We start from the raw sequence: 21,186 nt of genomic DNA, 5'->3' as shown, positions 1-21,186 counted from the left end.
ATCGCCAGTAGGTAATATATATATATATATATATATATATATATATATATTTTAATACAAGAATATGCTACACTCTATATTACAGATTCTTCTCAAGTTTTATCCACTGAGTTGATTCACACCAACGCATTTCAGCCCTCCTAGGCCGCTTGTATCACAATATTTTTTATAATCCTTATATTTAATTACAATATTTACAAATGTTGTAGGTGCATTCCTCAGTGTTATGGTGATTGTGTTTACACATTTTTAACATATTTTCAATCATTGAATGTTTCTAACTCAAAGTGAGTTTGGCTTTTAAATTTAGTATTTCTTTAGTGCCTATTCATTTTCTAATTATTGCTTCTTGGCTCAGATCTGTCCCAAATTGTTTCTTGGGTCAGGTTTCCTTGCTGGGATTAGTGCCCAGGCCTTATCATTTGCTCTGTTTCCCTTTAACTCATTCAGTATGATTTTTCTTCTGTCATTTTTAGCTTTCAATATCTGTTTCCCCTTTATTCTCATATTCTTTTTTGTTCATTCTAAATGTACATATAATTCTTCGTCGATGTTCATCCAAAGTGGTGCCTTGGTTCTTATTCGTACTATATATCTTGATTCCATTTGATGACGTTTTTTGATTCTGTCTCCATCTCGTTCGTTATTCACTATTTGCATAGATGCCAAAGCAACTCATTGAACTCCAATCACGCTGCCATGTGTTTAGCTGTAGCATATGCCATATCTTTGGTCTTTACAGCTCTTACATGTTCCAATATTCTCTTTTTTTAACATGCAAATTGTGCTACCTATATATTGTAGGCCACATTTACATTTGATGACATATATGACGAACTTGGTGGCGCACATGATTTTTTGATTTATCTCTATTTTTTAATAATCTAGTAACTTTTTATGATTCACACCAATTTTGCATGCTTTGCAGCTATTACTTTTTAAAATGCTGCATTGCTGTTCCTGAAGCCAGTTTGTTTGTGTCTCTTCTTCATAATGACTGTTCACAATCATGTCTTTAATCTTGTTTTTCTGTATGTTACAGATGGTCTCAAGCCTAATAATGAACCAATGTCCGGGTCATTTGCAATTAAATGCCAGTACTTTTTTATTTTGTTAATTATGATTACACTTACTTTGCTATATGTGATAATACATCTCGGTGCTCCCTGATCATTGACGCCTCACAATTGTTTTTCATTTCCTTACTTAGAAATCAAAATTTCTGCTTGGGATTTTTTCAGATTTTACACCGCTTTTCCTCCAAGTTGTTTCCTTATAGCCTCTGGATTTTAACCTTGCTGTAGTTTGTGATCTTCTCTTCCGCTTCTTCCTCTTTGGAGCAGGTCCTTTTCACTCTCACTAATTCTCCATATGGAATGCTTTCTAGAAGTGATTTCGGATGGAAACTTGTCCCATGCAGGATGCTGTTTGTAGCTGTCTCTTTATGGAATAGTGTTGAATGTAGCTGGTCTCCTTCGTATATCCAATTTTCTAAGAATGAGATTCTTTTCTGACTTGTTCACTTGTAAATTTCAGACCTACCGCATTCTGATTCAACTTTTGTAATTATTTTTTAAATGCATTCACCGTTCCATTACAAATTATAAAAAGGTCGTCAGTATATCTGACCCATAAAATAATCTTATCAAGTTTCATCTGATTATGCAGGTTGTAGGCTATTGTTTTCTCCCACCACCCCATAGTGATATTGGAGTTGTTGGGTGAAAAAGAAATGCCCCTTACAGTCCCACAGTCTTGTTTAAACAGTTCATGATTAAAAAGAAAATGTTGTTTGTTAGACATATTTCCATTAGAGACAATAGCATTTGAGTATGTTTCATTTCTGTTATGCTTCTTTGTTGTAGAAAATATTTACAAACTCCCAGACCAATGTTGTGTTCAATCGACTTATATAAGGTGAAAACATTTATGGTTGCTAACATATAGTTCTTATTCCAAGTGACTCCAGTTAGTATCCTTAAGAAATCGCCTGTGTCTCGAATATAGCTCATACTCTGTGCAATGGGCTATAGATAGTAATCCACATATTTTGACTCGTTCTCATACAGTGAATCACAGGAGGACACAATTGGTCTGCCTGGACGATTGTCCAATGATTTATGAATTTTTGGCAGGAAATAAATTGTAGGTTTTGTTGGTAACTCCTTTGCTAAAAATTGCAATTCATTATCATCAATTAGATTTCCCCCATGCCAAATGTTCAAATTTTTGTTCAGGCTTAGTCATCTCATTGATGGATTTTTTTTGTAGTTTGCTGTACTTCGTAGTATCATATAGTTGTTTATATGCCTCACTTTTGTAATCATTCCTGTCCATTAGGACGATGTTTCCACCCTTGTCTGCGGGTTTACTTCGAAAAATGCAAAACTGCGGATAATTTTTGTTTTTATAATTCTGCTTGTTGACGAAAGCTGGGTAGATGGTGATTTTAGTAGAGCACACCTTTTGTTAATGGAGTTTTCATTAAAAAATCGTTATGCTTTCTAACTGCATTTTTTACCATTTGGCAAAAAAAACAAATGCTGCTATATTTTGGCTGTTTACTCAGTTTCCTCTAGGGTAACTCACAAACCATGGGTGCTTATAGAATCCCCAACATATGGGGAAAAAGGATTAAAGTGAATCTGTGATTGTGGATATTCTCTAGTCGTTTTTAATCAATCCAGGAACAGGAAACCAGCCATACAGAGCAGAAGCCAACTCATGTTTTGTCTGCAGGACTTTATCAAGGCATTGGAAAATCTGCAATTTGGACCACATGTGTAATGGGTTAATATATCTAGGCATAAGGCATGGCCTTAGATGTTATGTGTGCCCATTGTAAAGAAGGTTTAGTACTAAGGAATCTGTACCAGTTATGTACCAAGGAAGTCCAGACATCAGTGGTAATGTCAGGCACATATAGTGTTATGCCTTAAAGTGAGAATGGCTGTGATACGCCAGTAGAAGTTCATAATCTGGCAGCAATAATGGCATTCCGTTGGCAATATTCAATTGAAAGTGCATTTTTGGACTGATGATAACTTTGGCTCCATTTGACAAATCTGCACAAAACCTTGCATATCTGTGGCAAAGCAGGATAGGTTTTGGCAATAAAATTGTCATGCAGCTCTGTGCAGGGGCAAATAAAGTTAAAGAGGATGTGGTAAAGAACAATGAATTTCAAACTTTGCTCTCTACTCCAGCAAAATATCGGAATGGAATTACACCACAGGTAGCATAAAAGTAGAATTTTACTCAGTGGAAATTTATTGGTTTGCTTGGTTTTTGTAAATCCTTTTACCGTTTTTGGGATATTATTATTCAAAAATGATGTAGGGCTGGCATTGAAGAGATAAAAGGTAGGGATGTCTTGTCTGTTTTGTATTTACTTATAACCTTAGTGATGTTGGAAGTATTTGCACAGATTTGGACAAAACTTAGCATATTCAAGCTTACTCTTTGTATTTTTTAAATCTGGCATGCCCGTCAAATGAAGCACAGTTCAGAAAAGGAAGATCATAAAAGTTTTTATTTGCTAATAATTTGTAGTACGCTTTGACAAATTCACACGAAGTTTGTCAGCCATTTATCATGATTAGATTTTTGTTAGTAGGTCAAGACCCATGCAGATCCATGAAGGAGTGCAAAGTTAAAGCGGGAGCAAAGTTTGTATTGGTGTGTGCTAATAACTTTACTGCAGTTTAATGATTTCAGGAAATTTCAGCAGCTTTTAGAAAATTCAACCCAGTTCAGTAATCTGTTTTTATGCATATCTCACAACAGGGCAAAGTTAAAAGGAGGTTGTTAGACCTGTCAGTCTTTGGGTGGCCTTCCCCCAAACGTTTTACGTCCTCCCCTCCTGTTTTTTTTCTGATTTCGTTTTTGTTGTTCTTAGGATCCTGCATTTTACCTCTGCTAGCCAGTGCTAATGTGCTTGTGCTCACTAGTTTAAACAAGGTAGAACTGGCTATACCAAATTGACACAAATAAGTTGCTTAATAAGTCTTTAGTAGGCTGGCTACTAGTGGGCCTTGTGATACCCATTAAGTAGCTTTTTAAGGGGGTTGTGGCTTGGTAGCTAAAGATGGCGGACGCGTGAGCCGAGAGCTCCGCATCAGCCAGCCAAATTATCCTGCATTAAGCGGAGACAGTGGGGGCCAGGGGGTGCTCCGGTGAGGTCCAATCCCAGCTGGAAGAGAGCTAGTAGCCGATTTGCCTGACCTGGAGCCCGGAGAGAGCCAGAGAAGCGGAGGCCAGGAGGTGAGCACGTGATTGGAGCGCACACAAAATGGCGACCTAGGTCTAGGAGATGAACGCTGAAGGGAGAAGAGCCGGGCTGTGGAGCGATTGAGGACACCCTGTGGACGGAGAACCTTAGATCGGGCGACCAGAGCTGGCAGTGTAGGCTGATGGCCAGGGGCGGCACGGGAGATTAGCAGACATATCGAGGAAGTGCTACTGCTGCCGGAGCCTGGAGCATAAGTACCCGGCCGGGGGGAAGCGCAAGCCGAGGCCATAGAAGGCGGGGAATCGACTGCCTAGACCCGCAGCGGTGTGAAGGAGAGGGCCGTGAGGCAGAGGAGTGGGCTGTGATCAGGGCAGTGAGGTGGTGTCCCTGAATAATAACCCAGGCTTGCACGCTTGGAAATCGGCTGAGAGGCACCATGGAGAGACGGCCCATAAGCCCAGAAGCATGTCTAGAGGAAGGATAAGACCGGGGGCCAGTTGAAGGCAGAGAAATACATGCTGAAAGGAAACCACCACCTAAATAGAATGCGAGGGAAGCCCGGTGAGGAGGTTCGAGGTGGGGCCAGGAGAAGAGGTTACCTGAGGCCCAAACCTGAATACCCAGAACGGTCCTGAGCTGGGGGGTGGTGAGATTGGAGGTGAGAGACGTGCCTGGGAACTTTTGTAACAATGAGGTCTTGGTTCCCATGTGGAAACACCAAAGGAGAGCAACATGTACAACACAAACCACCGAGCATGAGACCACAACCGGTATTGTGGTATCAGTATCTTGCAAGGGCCCAGAGTCAGAGTTTGCCATATCAGGGGTGATACAGGCTTGACTTTCTTGTGGATAATGCCACTACATAAAATTTGAAAGCCCAGAGGGAAACAAACAGGGCCCACCCTGGAGCACTAGGACACCACGCAAGAGCTAGTCCAGAAGGAGCCAGGAAGTGACTCCTCTGACAACCCGGTTCAGCTGCAACTGTCCAAAATACTGGAGACTATTGCAGATACATAGACAATGCTCCACCAGGACATAAGTAGGGTGGCAGTGGGCCTGGGCTTGTTGAGAGCAGAGCATTCCAAACTGGCAGACAGAGTGAATCTGCCCAAAACCTCCCTGGCTGACATGGCACCGGCGCACCAAGCACTGATGCTCCAAATGGGAGACTTAAGAGCAGAATCTGCACGCTGTAGAAGAGACCAGAAGATGCGGAAGGGCGGGATAGAAGGAACAATGCGAGGGTCATGGGGCTGCCAGAGGGAGTGGAAGGAGGTGATATGTATTTGGAGGGTTGGCTCCATGCAGTGGTGGCTCCAGAGGGATTATTGCCCTTCTACACACTGGAGAGGGTGCATCGGGTACCAGCTAGGCGGCAGACCCCGGGAGACCCCCACACCCTGTGGTGGCTAGACTTCTTCACTTCAAGGATAAGGATTACCTTCTGCAAAATGCATGTTCTAAGGGGCCGTATACGGTCAGAAACAGTAAAGTCTCTCTCTTCCCAGATTATACCTTGGAGGTCCAGAGGAGGCCCACCTCCTTCCTAGAAGATAAGAAAGCGTTAAGGGAGGAAGGGATTCACTACTCATTGATGTTCCTGGCCCGGTTGCGAGTTATGTTAGATGGGAAGACACGCTTTGGTGAGGATCCAAAAGCAGCATGGGAATGGATTGAGGCCTTCAGAATGGAAAGCCTACCAGCCGTGCAGAAGGCAGCAATACAGCCCAGTGAACGTGAACCTGGGAAAAGGCTCAGGGGACGACAGCGGTGGGTAACCCCCAAGAAACCAAACCTCTTGCAGACGGGGAGGGAGAGAGCTGAGGCATTGAAGGCTGTGACAGACATGATGCAGAGTAGAAAATCATCATCTGAGAAGGGATCTGGATCTAGGAAGGGGTCTGATGGATCGGACTCGGACTCGTCCCGAAGCAGAAGTGTTAAATTGCCGGTGGTGACCCCTGCATACTGTGGATGAGATTATCTAAAATGTTGTTGGGCACCTTTCTTTTACCCTCCTCCCATCTTTCTTCCTTTCTTTTTGTTTGTCTTGGCCTCCCTTATGGGCTTGAGGCTCCGGGGGAGATGGGGGGATAGCAAGGGGGGAGCCCCTGGGTACAGGCCAGTTCGGCCTCACAAGGCTAATGAGCCACAAGTAAATTTTGTTATCTTGCAGTAGTTGCTTGGGGTAACTGACACGCTCCCTTTTAGGTCCTTTCGTTGCTGGTTTGGGACCTTTACTTGCTGATGCAGTCCTATCTGCTGTTTGGACGGATGGCTGTTGCCAGACCGTTCTGGGGTTGGGGAGTTCTCTTATGGGGATTTTTTGTGGTTATTCTTTTCTGTTTTAAGTGGGGAGGGGGTGGGTGGGCAAGACAGGGAAAACTAAAGGCTGGGAGCGCAGAAGGGACTGATGTGAGGGGATACCTATTCACAATGCCATTAACACATGATGGAGCAAGGTGGAGAATCAAAACGTTGTGTACCCCTTGTAAAGTCACACTTCCATAATCATAATTTGAACTAATTGAGTGACGTGTGAAACTAACCAACCTAGATTAAAAAGTTGCACCTACACAGACATATGTGGGAACTAATTATGCTTGTGTTGCAATCATAATTAACTAATTTTGTGATTCTGTCATGTCCTAAACTAATAAGCAGCTTTGAGATAATGGAATGCGGCATAAATGTGCTTTTGTTTTCGTATTTTATGGCAAAACATGAGGATAAGTGAGTATATTATGCTTAAATATTGCTTATTTTGCTAAGTAACCACTAATAGGGAAAACCTTACTAAGGGGGGGAGGTAAACAGAAGGGTTAAGTTTCTTAAATTAATGTTCATTTGTGTTTGTTTCATGATAGTACCCATTTTTGACTCCTGAGGCCTAACAGAAAATGGAGTCACTCGATTTCTGTGGCCATAAAAGAAATACGCATGCGCGAATAAATTCAGAGTGCAAGCTGCTTGTGCCTGGAGTGAATGCAGTTCAAGGACGGTGTGGCCTGGAAGTATAGATGGCTGCCAAAAGGATGAGCACAATGGTTCAGAACGTGAGAAGATCTCTGGAAGTTGCTAATTGAGAACAGGACTAGGCCGGACATTGCCCAAAACAATGATCTCTTTAAAAACTAGCTGACGGAAGAAAAAAATATTATTATAATGATGAGATGATGCTCATCCACCCCAAATTGTCCAATCAGAACTTGAATTTAGGCTGAAAGTTACTCTTTTAGATAGATAGAGCTAGCGAGAAAGGTATAAAAAGTGCTGATTTTACTGAAGAAAAAACTTCTTTTCGATTTCTTCGAGAGATGCTGTCGGAATGCTGATTTTTCCTGAGATGTAAGACTTTGAATAATTTTCTATTTTCCTCTGAATGCGATCTGCTTTAGATGAGGTTATTAGTCAGGGAAGAGAGGGAAGTAGGGGAAAATGAACTTGGGAACTATCTGTCTTTTGCTAATACTTGCATTTCTAAATTAAATAAAAATGTCCATTTCTGAATTTTCTTAAAATAAATTAAATTAACTGTTTGAAATAAACTCTTATTCTTTTAAATGGCATTTTTGAAATAAAGAAAAAAAAATAAAGTGAATAAACTTTTAGACATGCTGAATTTGCCCTTAATAAAAATTAAATAAATGGAGAATTAAGCTGGTCTTAAGTTTTCCTACGCCTAATTTTTTACTAGCAGATCCATTGATCTCAGTGGTGGTGTGTCTAAATAAATGTTTTGTTAAATGAAAACCATGGTAAACTCATTTAAACTGCAGGTGTAAATAGTATAAATATTAAGTTTTAGTTTAGACACTCCACTATGATACAGCAGCTCTCCTTTGAATTTCACTGATCCATGAAGTAGAATGTACGTGTTTAGTGAATGACTCGCGGTGTTATGGGCCCCACTGACGAGTAGATGTGTGATCTTGTACTTCAGGGAAAGGTTGCATGGTATTAGAAATTACTTCCGGAGTAGCGCTGCATCAGTAATTAGCTTGGTAGCAGAGCATTGGTTGCTATAGAATTAGCTAGGATCATATATAAAATGTTATATAAGGGTTTTGATGTACAGAATTATGACTAACATCTGTTGAGTTCGTATTACATTACATGTAGTCCCGAAAAGGCTTCCGAGTATTGCGTGAAGCTAGTCACTCTGTCTGCAGGCAGAGGAAAGGTGGCAAATGAAGTCGCACATCGCATAGTCTGTTTTAAAAGGTAGTATCGGCGTATACTGCGGTGGTATCGTCGTATATCACAAGTGGTGTTGTCGCACATCACCAGTTTAGGGACCTTACGTGTGAAAGGGTAAATGTATAGCAAGGACAGTCGATAAAATCTTAGCCTTTAAGTACAGGGATCATTGTGTATCCTGATTTAAAACTTACTGCTGAGAGAGTAATAGAACTTAACCCGAGCTTTAGAGAAGGGTAAAGTAGAGGAAGTGGTGCTACTTTATCGGTGAGTCTAAAAATTCTGTGGTAGAGAAGAGGTAAGCGCTGTCTACTGGAAATACAGAATACTTGTATGATTGAAATGTCTATCACTTTATTTAGCGAAACAGACTAATGGAGATGTTTTGTGTAAGTTAATAACCGATTCAATTAAATATCTTGTAAATACGCCTTCTCGATTAACCTTGTAAAGGAGGGGCCAGTCGGCGCTGCAGAAGCCGGAGCGTTGGTGATGTCAAAAGTGTCGCGCTGGGATTGGTCCTCGTGACCAAGAAAGAGTAAGAGCTGATTGGTACATCATGAAAAGCAGCAAAGCTATTGGTTAAGCACTAAAGAGACGTATCATGTTCTAATGTGTACGCTAGTTTAAACCGCGCTGTGATAGGTTGGTGTTACGGAACAGCAATTAGGAAGTGCGCGATCTTTTGAAAAGACAGGGAATTTTACAGAGAAAATGGATTACTATTTCAAAGAAGAAAAGAAGAAACCTTCATGGTTTGAGACTGAAGAATATGTTTGTGAAGGACAAGGTGATAGTAACAAGAGAGGGAAAATTGCTTCCTCCGCTAAAAACGCCTGCTTCCTATATGTTGTCAAAATATCGTTACCATACGTGTGTTTGGTTAGTGAATTGGGCAAGATATACCAGAAATGATGGTGTACTAGCTTTTCCAGAAGGAGGATCTTTTGATGTGGCAGTTTTGTGAAATGTGAGAGAAAAGTTGATGAACCTTGAACCAAGATCTAGACCAACTCAGTTTGAAGCTTTAGTTCAAATGGAAGCTGAGATGCATGAATTGGAAAGTGAAAGATCAAGAGGTAGATTTTGTAATTTATGGGGAGAGACACATGAGAGTAGAATACGTAGATGGAGAAATGCTAACATGTGTGATGGCATGTATCCAGTCAGATTAGTGGAAAAATACGAAGGGTGGAAATGCACAGAAAAGAGGAAGAATGTAGAAGCGGGAAGAGAAGGTTATGGTGACAGTGAATCAGAGGATACTGTACTAGAAGAAATATTAAATAGGAGATCGCCACCATATCAACCAGGTTCTTTATGGACTACACCTAATGCGTCAACTGTAGATGAAAGAATTAATGAAACTCCAAGACAATTTTCTAATTTTAGGGATGTACCAGAAAGAGTAGAAGTGAGATATAATCCGAGTACTTCAATTACGGAACCAAGAATTACCGGAACTCCCATGCAAATTAATGAGCGAGAAAGTGTAAAAAGGGTAGAAAAACGAGTTGAAGAACAAACCAGTACTGCTGGATATATTTGGACTACAAATGCATTGACAGAAAAGATGCAGGAACTTATGAAAAACATAGAAGCAGTAACAGTTCCAGTAACAGTAGGACCTGTAATCCCAGTGTTCGAAAACCAAAGAATAAAAGAACCAAGTTTGACTATCCCTTTGCAACAGAGTTTGCAAAAGGTAAAAGAAAATATTTATCCAGATTTGTCAGAAATCAGACGAACAAATAATGTAAATCCGCCAGACTTATCCTTTAATCAGAGTTTACCATATAAGTATGCAACCGGAGCAGAATCGGACTCTGCTACACCTGAAAAGAGCATAGAGAAAATAGATTTGGCGCAAACCCCTGTAGGACCATCATAAGAGGAATTAAGTGAATGGATTAAAACTTTGAAATTAAAAGAGCATGAACCCAAAATACTGGATGTAGCAAGATTAAAAGTTGATATAGAAGAATTAATTATTCGAGCAATTGGAACAGATAGATTAAAAAATGGACCCAGACGATGAACTTATAAGTGTAAAAGCATAACATGGAAAGCGAAATCTGTACATGATCAATTAGAAGGACTGGCAAATTAATTTGAAATAGAATTTGCAAAGAATAAAACATTGCAGAAATCCTATAGAGTAGATTTTTCAGAAAAAGACATTGAAAACATGAATGCTGCCGGAAGGTTAACCCAAATAAAAGAATTAATGGTATTATTACGGAGATGGGGAGGTGTGAATAAATGGAGAGTGAAATGGTCAAAGAAGAAAGAGGAGGCTAGTGATAAATCTACATTAGCATTCCCAGTCAGAGAAAAAGAAGCAGTCGCAAATGAGTTCCTTATGAGAGAAATACCTGGAGGAGGATATGTGCATGTTCCATGGAGTAGACAGGATATATTATCATTTACAAATAATTTCCCCAGATTGAGAGAAAACCCAGTCAAATGGTATCGGCAGGTGGAGCGATGTGTGAAAGTTTCAAAAGTATTATGGGTTGATCTGGAAGGATTATTTGATATAGTTGTGGCGGCAGAATTATGGACTGTGTAAAATAACTGAATTGGCCAAAGGAGGAGTATCCTTGGTACAAAGTGACAGGTGCCCCGTCACCTGAAGTAATGAGAAAATATGAACAAGTGATAGTGTTTTTGAAGAATAAAATTCAGCCAAAAGAAACAGATTGGGTTAAAATAAACAGAACTACACAGGAACCAAAAGAATCTGTACACGCATTTTATGAAAGATTGTTGTTGGTATTTAAACAATACAGAGGATATGAAGAGTTGAGCGAAAAGGACATGAGTCATTTTATATATCGATTCGTATATGGATTAAGGCCAGAAATTGGAGACATGATTAGGCATAGTATGATAGGATGGCAGTCAGGTTCTGTGGATGATGTCTTAAGAAAAGCCAAATATTGTAGTGAAGAAATTGATGCTAAACAAAAGAAGTTAAAAGAAAAAGCTATGTGGGCGCAAGTAAAGGTAGCAGAACACCAAGTGGCACAATTGGAAAATAAAAATACTGATGCAAGTCAGGAAAAATCTAAAGGAAATTTCAACAAAACAAAATTGGTAGGAAATATCGAAGAGCTCAAGAAAAAAATTCCCTTGTCATAATTGCAGCAGAATAGGGCATCGGAGGAAAGAATGTAAGTATCCACCAAGAGTTAATCCAGAAAATACATCATTGAATACACAGGTGCAGCATGAGGTCATTCAACAGCAACCGCAACAGCAGCAGATTGTTAATCAGCAAAGTCAGGTGCCACAACTGCCACTTCCACACAGTGTAAATCAACAGAGATACAGTGCAGAGACAGGATTCAGCAGAGTCAAGCAGGTAAACAGATCACCTAGAGTGAATGTGAGTCCCCAGTACTGGTTGCAAGAAGAAGGTGGAAGTGAGTCGGATAAAAGTTTCTGACGGTGCCTGAGAGAGGGAGAAGAGTGTGTGCTTGGAGACACTCTTGAGCTAGATCAGTCTGGTCCATTTTTAAACGGAAAATTGAAGGATGTAGAAATAACTTTCCTAGTGGACACTGGTGCTACCTGTTCTACTGTTAGATCAGTGGAAGTCCAAAATCTTCCTCTCTCAGGAGACCACATCCAAGTTGTAGGTGTAGCTAATAGACAGATTAAAACCTCTTTAACACAACCAGTTGAAGTAGAAATTGGAAATTTCAAAGACATACACCGATTTGTGGTGTGTGATAGCAGCCCCGTAAATCTGTTTGTTCAAGACATTCTATGCAAAATGAACTGTGCCATATACTGTTCACCAGATGGAATGGAATTGCAAACCCCAGATGAAGACAGTCTATATAAAATGACCATGCTTATGATTGAGGCAGAACAAAATAAATTGTTTCCCTTGTTTGATCGAGAAAAGATACCGGACGAATTGATAAAGCTAGTGACAGAAAAGGTGTGGGATTTCACAGGAGAAGATATTGGGTGGATGCAAGATGTAGATCCTGTCAAATTCTCTATAAAAGAAGGTGGGAGTTACCTGAACATTCCCCAGTACAAAATGACGGCAGAAATAATTGAAGGGATAACTCCAGTGATAAAATGATTGAGCAAGCAATATTGAGAGAAATAGAGAGTAGTCCTCGTAATTCACCGATAATGGGATTGAAAAAGCCAAACGGAACCTTAAGGATTGTACAAGATCTTAGAAAGGTAAATAAGATAGTTGTCCCATGTTGTCCAATTGTACCAAATCCAGCAGTGATTTTATATCAAATTCCCCACAATGCAGAATGGTACACTGTGATCGATCTGTGTAATGCATTCTTTACAGTTCCATTGCACCCAGAAAGCCAGCCAATTTTGCGTTCAGATTCGGAGATCGTATTTTGACATGGTGCCAAATTCCTCAAGGGTATACTGAAAGTCCATCCATCTCTAATCAGTTACTAAAGAAATCATTAGAAAGTTTGAACATGCCTGGAGAGTCTGTATTGGTTCAATATATTGATGATCTCCTGGTGGCATCAAAGACAAAAGATGCACGTGCAACTGATACCATTGCATTGTTAAATCATTTGACTGAAGAGGGACATAAAGTGTCTCCGTCAAAATTACAATTTTGTCAGTAGGAAGTGCAATACTTAGGTCATAAGATTGCCAAAGGAATCAGACAAGTCACTGCAGAAAGAATTAAAATGATACAAGGGATGCAGCCACCAAAAACAAATAGACAAGTGAGGATGTTTCTGGGAATGGTGAGTTACTGTAGACAGTGGATTAGTGGATTCTAATGGATTGCCAAGCCATTGCAGAGATTTACTAGAGCAGATATCAGAGACCCTATAATTCTGACCAAAACTGAAATGGAAGCATTTGAACAGCTGAAAACGAGCTTATGTGAAGCACCATCTTTAGGGATGCCTGACTATGAAAAGGAGTTCGAATTGTACTGCAGTGAACGACAAGGATGTGCATTGTCAGTATTGATTCAGAGACATGGAAAACTGAGAAAATCTATTGCGTATTTCTCAGCTGTTTTGGACCCTGTTGCAAAGGCATTGCCAGGTTTTCTGAAAGCAGTAGCAGCTACAAGTGTCAGTCTAGAACAAAGTGAAGGGATAGTGATGGAATTTCCTGTGAGGGTGTATGTACCTCATTCTGTGGAGATTCTCCTCACTAGAACAAAAACACAGTATCTGACCAACAATAGGATGACCCGATACGAGAAGACAATTTTGGGAGCAGAAAATGTGACAATCTCTAGATGCGTAAATGTAAACCCTTCCACATTATTGCCTGATACAATGGAAACCGAAGTGAGGAATGAGGTTGATCACAAGTGCCTAGATGTTCTTGAATACTGTACCAAACCAAGACCAGACATCAGAGATGAGCCATTGCCTGAATCTGACTGTGATGTTTGTTGATGGTTCGTGTCTGAGAACAGATGAGGGTGTTTTGAGTGTAGCATACACAGTTTGTGCTGTGGAAGATGTATTGGAAGCTTCTTGTCTGAAAGGAATACGTTCTGCTCAAATAGCGGAATTGATTGCTTTGATTCGAGCATGTGAGCTGGGAAAAGAAATCAAGGTAACCATAGTGACCGACAGTCAGTATGGTTTTGAGGTTGTCCATGACTATGGACAACTGTGGTCCCAAAGAAGTTATTTGACTTCTGCAGGATCCCCCATCCGGAATGCAGAGTTTGTGAGAATGTTAATTGATGCAATTCAACTGCCTGATAAAATAGCTGTGGTGAAATGTGCAGCTCACAAAAAGGGGGATGACTAAATCACCAGAGGTAACAGGTATGTAGACTCAATTGCCAAATACTGTGCTAAAAATCTTGCATCTATCAATCGGGACAGGGAAAAAGAGCATGTTTCAAGTCTTTTAATGCTAACAAATGCAGTTGAAACCTGGCAGAAAGTGAGGAAAATGCAGGAAGAAGCTGATGAGGAGGAGAAATATATCTGGTTAAAGGCAGGATGCAGACAAAGAGAGGAAGATGAAATCTGGGTTTACAAAGATGAAAGGCCAGTAATGGCCGATAGCATGATCTCAAATATGGCCAGAATGTACCATGGTTAAGTTCATATTGGGAGAGAAGCCATGCTTTGTCTATTCAGACAGACGTGGTATAATCCAAAGTTCAGGATGATTGCTGAAAGCTTGTGTCAGAGATGCCTTGTATTCCAACAGTTTAATCCAAACAGGAAAAAAATTGTGAGTTTGAGAACCATAGGATGGGAGGGAGGTCCATTTACAGGAATGCAATTGGATTTTATTGAGCTTCCGCCATGTAACAGACTCAGATATGTTTTGGTGTTCATCTGTTTGTTCTCCCGATGGGTAGAGGCTTTCCCCACAGGAACGATGGGCTAACTGTTGCAAAATTACTTCTACGGGAGATAATACCTAGGTTCGGTTTCCCAGTGACCATTGAAACTGATCGTGGCCCGCAATTTCAGAATGAACTCATGCAAATGGTATGTGAGGCACTAGACATTCACCAGAGACTGCATTGTGCTTACCGACCTGAGGCTTCAGGAGAGGTTGAGCAAGTAAATGGAACAATTAAGATCAGGATTGGAAAAATTTGCTTAGCAACAGGACTAAAGTGACCCGATGCCTTGCCACTTGTTTTGATGACCTTAAGAAGCATTCCTGTCAGGAAAACTAGACTGAGTCCACATAAGATCTTAATGGGCACGGTGATGAGACAAGCATTTGTACCAGTTGATAATTCATTAACAATTAATGATATCATACTGGATTACTGAAAAAACCTGTCTGATGTGCTGACTTCTGTGTTTCATCAGGTGGGAACTGAATCGAACACCAAAGAGAAAAATCCAGCTCATGATCTAGTTCCTGGAGACTGGGTTCGCATAAAAGTACACTGCAGAAAAAACTGCTTGGTACCTCGTTGGCAGAGACCGAGACAGGTCATACTGGTTAGCACCACTGCAGTTAAATGTGCCAGAGTGAAAAGATGGGTGCACGCAAGCCACACAATCCATGTGCCGGTACCTGAAAATCTAAACGAAGAAGGTGAAAGTACAACTGATTCTGACTCTGAAGGTGAACCAGAGGGAAGTCGAGATACTGAAGATCGACAGGAACGTCGATATCTGGAAGTATCAGATACTAGCTCTGCTTCTGAAGGAGAAGGAGAAATTCTTGAAGTACCGAATTCTGAAGATCAAGAATTGGTAAAGACTGACACCAGTAAGGACACTGAACAAAGTAAAGATAAAACTGGTGAGCAAGAAAATTCTGAAGAACAGACTGAAAGCTCTGAAAGCATGAACGAAAATCCTGACACTGGAAAAGAGGAAACAGCTCACAATAAGGATGACATTCCAAGTACCAGATATGGAGATGTTCCTAACTGAGTGAAAGAACTGTCAAAAGAGAAAACTGATCTGAGAAAGAGCAGGACGTTGTAAAATTCATCATAAATGAAACTGTCAGACACTGAAAGTGAGACAGACGACAGTGCAGATGAAACTCCATTGAGAAAGAGTCCAAGAAAAAGGGTTTGGAGAGTGGAACATAACACCACGGAGCCTAAGACAAAAAGAGTTTGTAAAGGAGAGAATTGGCCTAAAGGAAATGATGGACTGAGATTCAAACTGGTTAACAAAGAAAGAAAACAAGAGGAGCAGGTTAATAAAATAACCAGTCAAAGAGAGACATTGGGTAAGAAAATAGTAGTTGTCCAAAGGCCAAAAAAAGTGAGAAGACCAAATCAGAAATACAAATCACCTGAATGGACTTATATTGTGCTACCTCCAATTGAAGAGGTAAACAGTAGTCAAGAAAGCTTGAATTGCCGCCCAAATACAAATGGGAAAAGTGAGTAAAGGACTGAATCACAAAGAAAATAGGTAATTGATCAAAGAGATAAGGTAAAGGTAAAACCTGAAATTCTGATGAGAGGACACTTTAAGTGAAAAGTAAAAGCTTGTAAGAGACACAAGGTCGAAGAAAGTTTGTTAGAAAAGAAAAAGCCTGTAGGTGACACAAGGTCGAAGAAAACCTGTGAGAAAAATTCGCTGTGAAAAAAAAAAAAAAAAAAAAAGGTAAACAATGAGCATAAAACGAAATATTCTATTTTTAGAAAATGGTGTAGATCGCATTTAATTTGTACTGGATTACTAATATTGATATGGATAATATTAGCTATTGTTATTCCTTTCCAAGATAACCTAGTGAAGTTAAATGTAAATGTAAATTGATACTTGTATAACGCACTACTCACCCGCAAGGGTCTCAAGGCGCTTGTACGAATACCGCTGTGGAACCCATCCTGACTTTCCCTGTGAGGCGTCCACTCATGGGCACCCCCAAGGTGGAGGCCAGGCATCCTTAGCGTTGTAGGGGCCATTGTGGAGATTAAGCAAGCTATTGCCCAGAGTTGCAGAGTGGGACTCCATGATTGGAATAGGCACCGAGGCGAGAATTATCAGGTCCGTGGATTTTTTGAGCCCAAGACCCGCCGAGGCGGGGAATTGAACCATGGTCCCGGGCTAGACCTCTGCATCAGGGTCTGCTGCTATAAAACATAATGTGAGTTCATGTGAACAAAATGTGGAATCAAAGTCTAACAAGCAGCATGTATATAGGCCAGAATTACATCAAGATAGCTCTATCAGTGATTTATGAAAAATACATTTTCAAGATTATCTGAGTATGCTAGGACTATGGATGCTAGCAACTGTTATGTGTGTGTAAAGTTACCCACATCTGTTTCCAAAGGGGTGACATATCACCACCTTCCGCTTACATGTGGAGTCACGTGTCGTGTGATTGCAAGCCTGTTTTATCAAACAGGTAAATTGGAATACCTTTACTCAAATTCAGATGAAGTTTTTGCAAAATTGAAAATTGATAAAGCATTGAATAAGAAAAAGTGCGGCATAAATGTGTTTTTGTTTACGTATTTTGTGGCAAAACATGAGGATACGTTTTTTTTGTTAGTTTTTTTTTGTCCTCATATATGCCACCAGTAAATACTCTAGATGGGAACCCCATATGCCTTTCACACTGTCAAAATTGATACCGTCCTGGACTCAATGTGCGGCAATCAGGGGTCCCCCAGAGGTAGGCTGTTTCCTTGTCCAACTCCCCTGTCCTCAGATGGAATACCTCAGACCTAGGGAGGACAGGACCGACTCAAACCTCTGGCATAATCATAGGACTGTTACCTCGATGACCAGGCCACCAGTACCGACCACACATTCTCTGAGCTCTCTGCTCGGCACACTATGTCCATCTTACTGACTTCCCTAATATTTCGTAAACCGTCAGTAAACCTGAGAGGGGCCGCTGATTTCCATTCTTTAGAAATCTCTCTCCTTGCTATAACCATCACATAAAATATAAATTGTGATGAATAGTTGTTGATATTGTAACCAGGTGGTAAACCGAAGAAAACTAACCTCGGAGAGCATGTAATAGTAGTTGTTAAAACCTTCCCCAGGAAATCCACAATCTCCTTCCAGTAATCAAAAATCTCTGGACATTCTAGAAATATATGTATATCGTCAGCTGCCAGAAGTTTACAGCGGGGGCAACAATAATTCTCCAGTGTAACCCTGGATAGTTTAGCCAGGGTCCAGTACACCCGATAGACTGTGTACAAATGATTTATCCTTAAATTAGCTGGTTTTATTAGACTCTGGGACAAGGAGAAAGAATCTGTCCAGATCTTCCTGGTTTCTTTGGGCTATCTGATATCACATTACCCCAAAGGTTCGCCAGCTCACAGTTTAACATTCCTGTTACCCCTATTAGTGCCCTGTACCAAAACGAGACCTCTCATTTCCACCCTCCTCCCCTGCAGACAGAATCAAGGATCCTAGACTCCCTTTCCCGCTGCAACGCCTGCCTTGACCACCAGGCGTAGAGTTGGTAGAACTTGAATCTCGTTAAAGATCCATTTATCAGTGACACTAAAGAATCCCAGTCCATGAGACCAGAGTTGCCCCAAAGATCCCCCCATCTCCTCACACCTGCTGTTTTTAAAGGCTGGGACAACTGGTCTTGAAAGCACTCCGGAGTGCCCGGGGAGTCCCAAACTGGGGCATTAGTATGGTAATATGGAATTCCCAGAGCTCTCCAGACATATAGCCAGTTCCTAAGTGCCGTCTGCAAGATCTTTAGGCGGACTTTTTTATAGAATTTCTGGTCACCGAATTTAAACAAAAAAAACTCCTGACCCTGTGGTAAATCATAAAGCAATGCCTGGAATAAGCGGCCCTGCGAAGTTGAGTCCAGTTTGTTAGCCAATAATCTGACGTTTTTAAAATGAAAGGCATGGCAATACATGAGTAGGTCTGGTAGAGCTAAACCCCCGATTTTTAACCCCCTCCTTAACTTTTTCCAGGCTATCCTGGGAGATTTACATGCCCAGATAAAAGAACCGCTATCACCTTGAAGGCTCTTAATCTCTTTCTGTGGGAACGATAAAGGGATGGAGTTATATAGAAACGTTAATTTAGGGAGTATGGACATTTTATTGAGATTAACTCGTCCGTATATACTTAATGGCAGACTACCCCATCTTGTTAATGTTTTAGTAATTTTTTTTACTACTGTCTGCCAACTAATTTTCGGTATATTCTTTTGTTCTTGAATCAAATAAATTCCCAAGTATCTCATTTTATGTTTTGCACCCTGAATGGGCGTACTATTATTCCACCCCATTGTTTCTGTCTTCTCCCTATTTATTTGATATCCCGAAATCCTTCAAAATTCCTCAACTAAAGTAAATAACCTAGGTATGGCATCCACGTGATGGGAAGTGTATAGGAGAAGGTCTTCTACATACAATGCGGCCTTAAGCTCTAGGTCTGCTATTCTAAAGGGTTGAATTACATGGTCCGCCCTGATACAACATACAAAAGGTTCAATATAAATATCAAACAAAAGGGGGGATAAGGGGCAGCCCTGCCTCGTGCCGCAGGAAATTTTAAACCAGTCAGACTGGCCATTATTAACCAAAAATTTTGCTCTTGGATCCTGATACAAAGATTTAATGCCCTCTATGAAGATTGGAGGGAACCCAAACCCGGCCATAGTGGCCCACAAGTATTTCCAGTTTACCTGGTCAAAAGCTTTGGCCGCGTCTATCGCAATTAAAGCTAGCGGCAGCCCTCTGTCCTCAGCATAGTCTATGGCTCCAATCACCTGGAAAGTTAGCTCGTTCAGCTGCCTCCCCGGGATAAACCCTCTTTGGTCCGGGTGAATTATAGATTTTATAATTTTGGCAAGTCTAGTTGCCAAAATCCCTGAGTAGAGTTTCAAATCTGAATTCAGAAGAGAAATAGGCCTACAGGACTCGATTTTTTTAGGGTCTTTGTTAGGCTTCGCAATAAAAGTAATCGTGGCTTCAGCCCATGTGGGGAGGATGCTGTGGCCGTGAATCAATAAATGGTTAAAAAGTGTAGTGAGCACGGGTACCAATGGCTCTGAATAATCAATATAAACTTCACTTGGTAACCCATTCGGGCCAGCAGCTTTGCCCCGCTTCATTTTCTTGAGTTGAGCTATTACTTCTCCTTCCATAATCTCACTCTCCAAATACTTCCTGTCTATTTTTGAAATTTGGGGTAAATTTCTCTGGCTTAACCAAGTCTGAGCTTCCTCAATCCCGAGACTCTTATCTTCCGTATATAAGCCTTGCATGAACCCCCTAGCTTCCTCCCTAATCCCCCCATCCTCCATGATTGATATGCCGGTCTCCCTTTGCGTTAGAACTTTGATATTATTCCTGGATCTTTCTTCTCTAGCTTTCCAGGCGAGAAGGGCCCCACACTTTTCCCCGTACTCGAAATTTTTCAACTTACTGGTTTCCCATTTTTTCCTAATGGTCTTTTCATCACTGACTTTAAGAGATAATTGTAGATCGAAAAGCTCCTTTTCTAATTCCGGAATCCTCTCTCAATCTGAAACAATAGCCACCTGTAGTTCGGAGTCTTTTTCAATAATTGCTTTCAGATCATCACGCTTTTTTTTTAATAGTCTTCCTGTTGTGAGCCATTAAAGAGCTCAACACACCTCGGAAGAAAGCCTTATAGGATCCCCAAACGGTCTGAATGGTGGAGGAGCCAACGTTGATATTAAGAAATTCGATAGTTTTTTCTCTCAGTTATGCTTTTACCTGATCATCTAAAAGAAGTGTCCTCTCTAGTGTCCATCTGATATCTAAGGGTCTAGAACTAAATGACATTTAAACGACCGCGTGATCTGATATCCCCACCAGGATATGGGAAAGGGAGGTAATGTCTGTAAGCAGATGTTGGTCTACCAGGAAGTAGTCTAAACCCCCTAGTAGAACCATATTTAGCCCTCCAGACACCCAACAAATTAAAATCTTTCAACACAGATCCCAGGACAGAGAGTGATTTAGTAGGAGCATGGTATTTAGCCGTAGAGGTCCTATCCAAGTTTTAATCAAAAATCAAATTAAAATCACCCCCCAAAATCACAGGACCCAAGGTCTCAAGTAGACCTGCTGTCAATTTCAAAAGAGGACCGGCATTGTCATCGTTAGGGCCATAATACACTGCACAAGTATAGTGGATACTGTAAATAGAGAGGGCCGCCACAATCCATCTCCCTGTCTGGTCCGTTTCAGTCTTTATCAGCCTTATCCCCCTATTTGCCCTGACAATTATCGCAACCCCCCTGGTTGCCCCCCTCTGTCTGGAACACACTATTTCCTGTACCCACCCCAGTTT

Source organism: Lissotriton vulgaris, chromosome 3_1 (assembly GCF_964263255.1).
Source record: "Lissotriton vulgaris chromosome 3_1, aLisVul1.2, whole genome shotgun sequence".
NCBI lineage: Eukaryota > Metazoa > Chordata > Amphibia > Caudata > Salamandridae > Lissotriton > Lissotriton vulgaris.
Note: the sequence above shows the minus strand (reverse complement) of the source record.